We start from the raw sequence: 7,989 nt of genomic DNA, 5'->3' as shown, positions 1-7,989 counted from the left end.
ATTTAATATATAAAATAAGCCCACTGAGCAATAAGCTAATAAAAACTCATCAACGTGTTCCTTTTCCCCATAAGAATAGAATAACTTGAAAGTTGAAAGGTTTTAGTTTGGCCAATTTAGTTTTTGAAAGAAGGAAGAAAAAAAAAAATAGGTCCAGCAGTGTAAAAACTCGTGACGTATTTTCATGGGACACAACATAGACAGAAAACAAGCATTCCAAGGAAAACAGGAAAAGGACAAGAGGGAAATACCACTGGAAACAAACATTTTAACTAACATGAGAAACAAAATCCAATCATCCAAAGTACTACCTCTTCTTCAAATTTGGAACAGTACCCATTGGTAAACTTATTCCAGATTTTGTATTTTAAATACCACACTATAGCAATAACAGATATTCTGCTCTTGTATTCCCTTCCCTCATATCATGTTATAAATATTTGAGCTTCTGCCATGTCAACACTTTGGTTCGCTATGATTAAGTAAACAAGCATACAAAACAACACGGAATTTAAAACCCTTACATATCTATAGATTGAGCTTGCTAGGTTAGACAGGAAATTTGAATCACTTGTAACTTACACATTAGAACAGTACTATTGAATGAATCGATGTAGAGTGTCAGGCCCCACTTGCATACAGCCTTGTCCATTCTTTTGCTTTCACCTTGCTGTGGGAAAACTACGCAGTCAACCATGTGATGAAGTTTGGATGTGTTTACAGCAGACAAGACTCTTGCTGTGGGAAAACTACGCAGTCAACCATGTGATGAAGTTTGGATGTGTTTACAGCAGACAAGACTCGTACATCACCTGGGTGAAGGCATGGGTTTTTGGCCACAATTACTTTCCCCTGAACAATGCTAATTTTAGAGTCCAGGGGATTTTGTGCAAATGCAGAAAGCCCAGTATCATGGAATTGCTTATTTCCTGGAGTCTCAGAAACTTGAACAAACACTTCACCATACTTCAGCGTTCTACTTTCATCAAGGCACCCCATCAAGCATCGTCCCTTGGGAACAAATATGCGTGTTTTCTGTCTTAGTTCTAAAAGTTTCGATGCTCGAAATGCATGAAGTATCATTGACAGATATGGCTCTGAATTTGGCAAGTAGCCACAAGAAAGCATACTTACAAGAACATTGTGAGTCTCACCCACACTCATTATTTGAAGGACTTCAAGGGCCATATCTCTGTTGGTCAAAACTTTATCCAGGTTTTTAACTGTGTCTTCCTGCATCTTCTCAAAGTTCCGATCCTTAACTCCGAGAGTAGACAACAGAGTGATAATTTGGTGATTCAGGAAACAAGGTCGGAATTTTGACCGAGCAAGAACATCAAGGTTAGTATTTTGTGAGACATATTTCTTCATGCTTGGCCGCAATGAGAGTTTAGATGGGGATGCAGGATCAACAGCTACAACGCCTTTGTAACCACCATATCTTATTTGATATGCAGAGGGTACGGTATCAAATCTACACTTAGCAGCCAACCGTTTTGCCAGGGACAGAGATATCTTCCCAATTCCATCTGAAAAATTATATTGTTTGCCATCACTGTAAGTATAAATGTCTGGAATATTTTGCACTTCGTAGTCATAAACATGCAATGCTTCTGTTGAACAGCTAAAAGATTGCCCCATTCTTGCTGCACATTTTGCAACATTTCTAATAGCCAAAAAATTACCCATCCATTTACATATACTGTCCGCAGTAACTTTGTCATTTGAAGCAAACATCCAGACAGAGCTTTCCCGTAGCTGACTCGTCGAGAAAGCAAGAAATTCAAAATTTTTATGCCCTATGATAATGCCTTCCTTCAAAACTGAGAGGATTCTTTTGTATACTTTTGTACGTAATTCAAGACCATTAAGCGTTCCCTGAGATAAATCAGTGGAATAAAGTCTGTTCCAATTTTCATCAACAAAAGTAACACGGAGGAAGTCGTCAATGTACTCTGCATACTCCCGTGTGACACGGTTGGAGACATTGACTTCAGGTCCCAAGAAATACACTTTGGATGGAGTTATTTGTACTCGGCGGACATACATCAGCCCACTGTCTAGAGAAAAATCTGCTAAATCGTGGTACCTTTTTGATCGTTTATTATTGAATTCCTTCATAAGTGATTTTACTGGATCATAACTAGGGTTCCTCAAGTTACTAAGATTTAATAAAGCCCGATCTATGTAGGAAAGAGGCCTCCCCTTCACTGGCTGTAGCAAACTGAAGAATTCCTTACCAAGGCTTGGCCCATTAAGAATGCCAAGCTGAACAAGTGAGTTTACTTTGAACAGTATATTAAAAGGCAACTTCATACCTTCAGGAGGATTTATAATTGGCACCAGTTTAGAAGTGGAAGAAGAAAACGAAGCACCAGGTTTCATGGCAAGTTTCTCTTCAATTTCTTTGGAGTGAGTGAAATTTTCTTTGATCTGAGAAACGTTTGTTCCATATGGAAACTCCAAACACATTGATGAAGATTTCCCTACACTAAAATAAGGTGTTAAATCCGTGGTTCGGATCCACTGGTTATCGTTTTGTGTCTCTGAAGAAATCAAGAGCATTATTATTATCAAAACTTGAGCATAATTCCTCCTTGTAATAGATCTTCGGAGCACTGACCAACTGAAGAAAAAGGAGCCCATCCGTCCTCTTTCCATAAGCAACACTCCACACCAGTGCTTCCTCCACACGCATACCCAGATTCTTCGACTTTGGGATTAGGTATGATCCTGCCATTTAGGCATGAAAACACCAAAAAGACTATGATGGGTATATAGTAGACAAAGAGACCAACTATTAAGCTAGGCAAAACCAGCATCAGTCTCATGTTTCTCGCAAGGCCTTCCGAAGCTGTGCCTATGATTCTGATTGTGAGTTCTATACGGTGCCAGTTTATAATAATGATCCAGACAATTATCCCGCATAGTACAAAAATAAAACGAAGAATGAAAATCCTCAGTGCCAGGCTTATTTCATCCCTGCAATCCTTACTCATAGTGCAAGCCACGAACCAGAAGACATTGATGAAAACAGGAATGAGAACAAAAGAAGGGGAGACAGGAATACACTATCTGTTTTGTGTAATGCCTAAGGAGCCAGAGAAGACCAAATAAGAAGGGGATACTCAGAATCAGTGTTATTACACGTGTCCAAACCATGTCCTTCAAAAGATGCTTGTTGCTCCCAGGCACTACAAGATTTGAGTAATATTCCAATTGTATTACACGAATTTGGATGATAACCCAAATGTTCATATGCTCCATCAAAACCTAATCCTTGATCCTTTATGTTAACACTGGGTGAAGATTTTGTACAAGTGCTGGAATTTGTATCATAGACATAAGAGGAAACATTTCCGTAATTTCTGTTGCGGTGGACAATTGAAAATATTCCAAACGCAAAGGTCGCCAATACCAAAATGACAAATACGATTAGAAAGGGTATGTCCCAGAAATACCTGCGGCCATTGTTATATCTGAGTGGATGGTAGTCTTCCTGCTGAGAAGAAGATATTTCCGTCTCTGTCAAGCCAGATTTATTCAGCAGAGGCTCTGAAGATTCAATATAAGAATCCAATGAACCTCATCCTTTACATGTCTATGCGCTGTGCGTTTTTGTCTAAATGCCTGTATGTATATTTTGTGTATGCTGTTTTATGTGTTTTGAAAAGAAACCGCAAGAAGAAATTAAAGAGCAATCGTAAATTGCAACGCGCGAGGGAAATTTTAAAAATTTCAAAACAGGGTTGCTCGAAAGGGTCTTTTAAAGCGAAGCCGATACATGCATGGGTCCATAGGTCTCAAGGGTTCAACATGGTTCTCATACCAAGTGTGAGGACCATACCTAGACTGTATACATTTTTTATTTTTTATTTTTTTATTTTTTTATTTTTATTTTATTTTTTATTTTTTTTTACAGCACATACAACAAAAAAGAAACGCATTGAGATTCAAATTTATTTAGCACACACATTCCTACCACTTATTTTAGGAACATACCATAACATTTTCATACCTTTAACTAAGATCAATAGTAATGAAATACATATGTATCGTTCACCAGAAGGCGAGACTCCGCTTGCTCTGCTGTTGCTGGTATTCCCTTGTAGCTGGTCACCTCCGCGAGTGAATGATGACGCACTTGATCCGAATGCGAAGACTCACCGGTTAACCTCCCAACCTACTCCTTGGGTACTCTTCTTCCCCGCGGACCCCCGAGCTGCAATGGGGTTGTACAATGGAGACAAGCACTAGCTGGTAGAGGAGAGCACACCTTGGCTCAAGAGTCCCCTCTCTAAATCCTCTACCTCACCAAACTCACTATAGCTTCATAATCACTGCTCTCACAACATCTCAGCCATCCAACAATAGGGTTCCCAAAAAAGTCCCCTCTTCCATGGCTTGCCCTTTCTTTTATAGAAGTCCTCATAGGTGACACTTGTCATGTCATGCATAATTAATTATTTTTATTTTTATTTTTTTATAATTCAATAGCTTGATTATTCACCCACCCATGTGTCATTCTCACATCAAGGGTCTCCCAAAATTATTTACTTAAGTTTTTATTTAAAGCTAATATTTTCCTCACCTCAACAAGATTCATATTTCTTCTTCTAGTTGTCTCTTTATTCCCTCCTTTTATTCCTTAATTTGTGTTCATTACTTGAAGTCAATTAATGAGTCAAGATTTTATCCCCAATCTACTCCCTAATTTAACTCAGGTTATCTCCTAGATGGATATTCTTATGTTGGTTGTTGACACTTGGAACTTCTCTACATTTCTCTAAATTTAATTTATTATTCTCATTTTAATTCACCTTCCCCCTTTTCTTAATTAGGTTTAAATTAGTCTAGGATTAATCTTTATCCTTACCATTATGTTTGTCTTTCCCCTTTTCCTAATTAAACCACATAATCTTCCTAGTATTTTCCAAAATGGGAAGGGTAGAGTTTTTAAGGTACTCTATTTTAATTCTTCCTATGATCCTCCTTATTCCAAGTTTTATTTTTGATTTAATTATATTGGTTTCTAATCATCATTTACCCTTGATGTAAATTTACCTAGTTTTCATTCCTTGCTTATATTTATTTATTATTATTTCTTTTTAATGATTCCAAGGATGCCAAGTTTGGTTGTGCCCTTCAAGAACTTCCCTAGAAGTTCCAAGGGTGCCACACCTAATAGCTTATTTGTGATGTCAAGGGTGCCAGTTTGGTTGTGCCCTTCAAGAACTTCCCTAGAAGTTCCAAGGGTGCCACACCTAATAGTTTATTTGTGATGTCAGGGGTGCCAGTTTGGTTGTGCCCTTCAAGAACTTCCCTAGAAGTTCCAAGGGTGCCACACCTAATAGTTTATTTGTGATGCCAAGGGTGCCAAGTTGGTCGTGCCCTTCAAGAAATTCCCTTGAAGTTCCAAGGGTGCCACACCACTTGCCCTTCAAGCATCCAGTGATTACGAGGGGAAAGTATAGTGCAACGTCATAGACCACTGTCATCTCTTATGTTGCCTGCTATAGTGAGACTAATGGTGTCGGAGATCAAGGAATCCGCCTTGATGCGCGCCCCTCGGTAAAGTCCTCATGAGCGAACCTGCCCTCATGGCATCGTGATCTTCAAGGCGAAGGTGTTTCAACCCTTCCAGCCCAAGTCACGGCGGGAGTGCTAGTGGGTGAGATCAAGGACTCTGTCTCACCCCTCCCATGTAGATTCCATCCACTTGTACAACCCCATCACCCATATGTGAGTCATTCGGTCAAGCAACTAATCTGTGCCTGCAACCATTAATATATCGTCAGAATATAGTTAAACATATATGGCAGATTCCAAGATCGACTTAGACTTTCACAGATAAAGTAATATAAATTTTCATCAAACCAGGGGTCATCGACATGTCATATGCGAGTGCCTCTGATGGTTTCCTGTCATACTCAATAATCATCAATAACAAGGTTTCTCAATGTTAGTCAATTATCATAATAGCATCATTAACAATTCCTGGTCATTCACATCATTGTCCATTGTAAGTTTGAACTAGAGGAAGTAGGTAACATAGGGGACACATCCCTCATGGCTATCATCAATAATCATCAATGGAAACATACATATTCATTAAGCTATCAACATCGTAACATCGTAGAAATGTACCTATCCATAAAATTTATCCTCATTATGTTTTTAGTAGAGCACATAAATATTCTTTACTACCCTCATCATAATTTCAAATAGAGACCAACTTAACTATTTAATATTGCAATCATCATAATACTGATAGATAAGATACATAACCATTCATGATACCATAATATCATTGGAAAGCATGCTTAAACATCACAACCATGAATATCTCAATCGCTAATAATAGTGTCATGGGTCCAGATCCTCAATCTGAGGTCCTCGAAGAATAGAGTGTCTAAGATAATGTCGTATTAGGGTCAAGAAACTAGAGTGGGCACTATAGAAACAAGATTCTTCTTTAGTCCTGGAACATCCATCACATCTGTGAGTCTGCGAGGGGAGCTAGACTCCCTATGAAAAGTAATAGTATTGATGTCAGTCGCACTATACCTCCTATCATCTCCAAACTCTATGTTCTACTTGAGGTCTTTCTCCTCCAAATCACTGAAGAGATCTTTATTCCCCATCATATGGAATGAGGCACCATTGTTGAGATACCACATGCTTCCCTTTTACAGTGCTTTTTATGCATGCAATGAGAGTGAAATCAAGTTGGAATTGTGAAGCTAGAGCTTCACTTGTTGATGCTACTGCAGGCTCCTTCTTGCTTGGTTTCTTCTGTGGGCATTTCATGGTAGAGTGCCTAAACTCGTGACAATGAAAACACTTGATGTTCAACAAGTCCTTCTTGGGACTTCTTTCCCTTGGGTTTCTTTTCTTTGGTGACTAATGCAAAGTCCTCTTCCACTTATTTGGATGAGGTCCCATCTCTGGTGTTCCGTTGAATCTCTTCTTATACCAAGTCGAACCAAAACCGCTACCACTCTAGTCGTTTCTCCCTCCCATTAACTGAGTTCTGGTAGTTGTGCCACTTCTTGGGAAGTCCTAGAAGTGCTAGGCTTACCAAATCGTCTTCCAGAACAGTAACACCGACACTTCCAAGCTCATCCAGACATTGGGTGAACTTTGTCAAGTACTTTGGTATTGTATTGCCCTTCTCCATCTTGATCTCCCTGAGCTTGTTCTTTAGTGCCAACTTCTTGTGGTCAATACTATTTTGAAATAGGTCTATCAAGGCCTTCCACATTGCAAATGGAGTTTCCTTACCATGGAGATTCAAGACAATATGATCTCGAACTCCTTGTAAGATAGTCGTCCTCGCCTTTTCCACACACTTTCTCTATTCTTCCAGATCTTTAGCATCAGATGTTGGAGGCCTCAGGATATCATGATCTATGAATTCTTTCAGCCCGATGTCTTTCAACACTACCTCTATCTTATCCTTCCAAGCTATGTAATTTGAGCTACCCTCAACGGCATGCTCAAGTCTCAATCCGTAGAATGACATCCTGTTGGCTCTAAAGTATAAAACTACAAATTTGATTTCACCTGCATGATAAACTTGTATTCTCCTCTTCTATAGTTATTTTAGCTCTGATACCATGCAGATTTTTATTGTAGATTCAAACCGCAGATTGCGATATGCTAAAACAATTGACTTGAATCTACTCTAGTCATCAGCGGAAACAAAAATTGATCGATGAAATAAAGAAGCAAAAAATGAAGAATTCCAATCACACATAACACAATAATTTTCTAGGGAAAGCCTCAGTTAAAAACCCCTGATATTTGTATATTGCATTAACTAGAAGACCTGAGAAGAAAATACAATACTTGTTCAACCCGAACAGTCTCTACATAAGTACAATCTATCTCACTACTTCACAAATCATCTCAAGCCAACACTTATCCAAATTTGTTGTCTTCCAAGCTCCTACTTCCTTGCATTGTTCGCTTAAGAATTAGCCCATA

At 38.8% G+C, this 7,989-nt stretch overlaps 1 pseudogene; it reads right to left on the bottom strand.

Annotated features, from left to right (window-relative positions):
• Positions 1–385: 385 nt before the first annotated feature.
• LOC149191616 (RNA-dependent RNA polymerase 1 pseudogene) lies at positions 386–3,620 on the bottom strand (annotated as a pseudogene).
• Between the last annotated feature and the right edge of the window lie 4,369 nt (positions 3,621–7,989).

This window comes from Pinus tabuliformis, chromosome 2_2 (assembly GCF_031772625.1).
Source record: "Pinus tabuliformis cultivar Carrire ecotype Pingquan chromosome 2_2, CPIR1, whole genome shotgun sequence".
Taxonomy (NCBI): domain Eukaryota; kingdom Viridiplantae; phylum Streptophyta; class Pinopsida; order Pinales; family Pinaceae; genus Pinus; species Pinus tabuliformis.
Note: the sequence above shows the minus strand (reverse complement) of the source record. Positions and strands in the feature narration are given on the sequence as shown.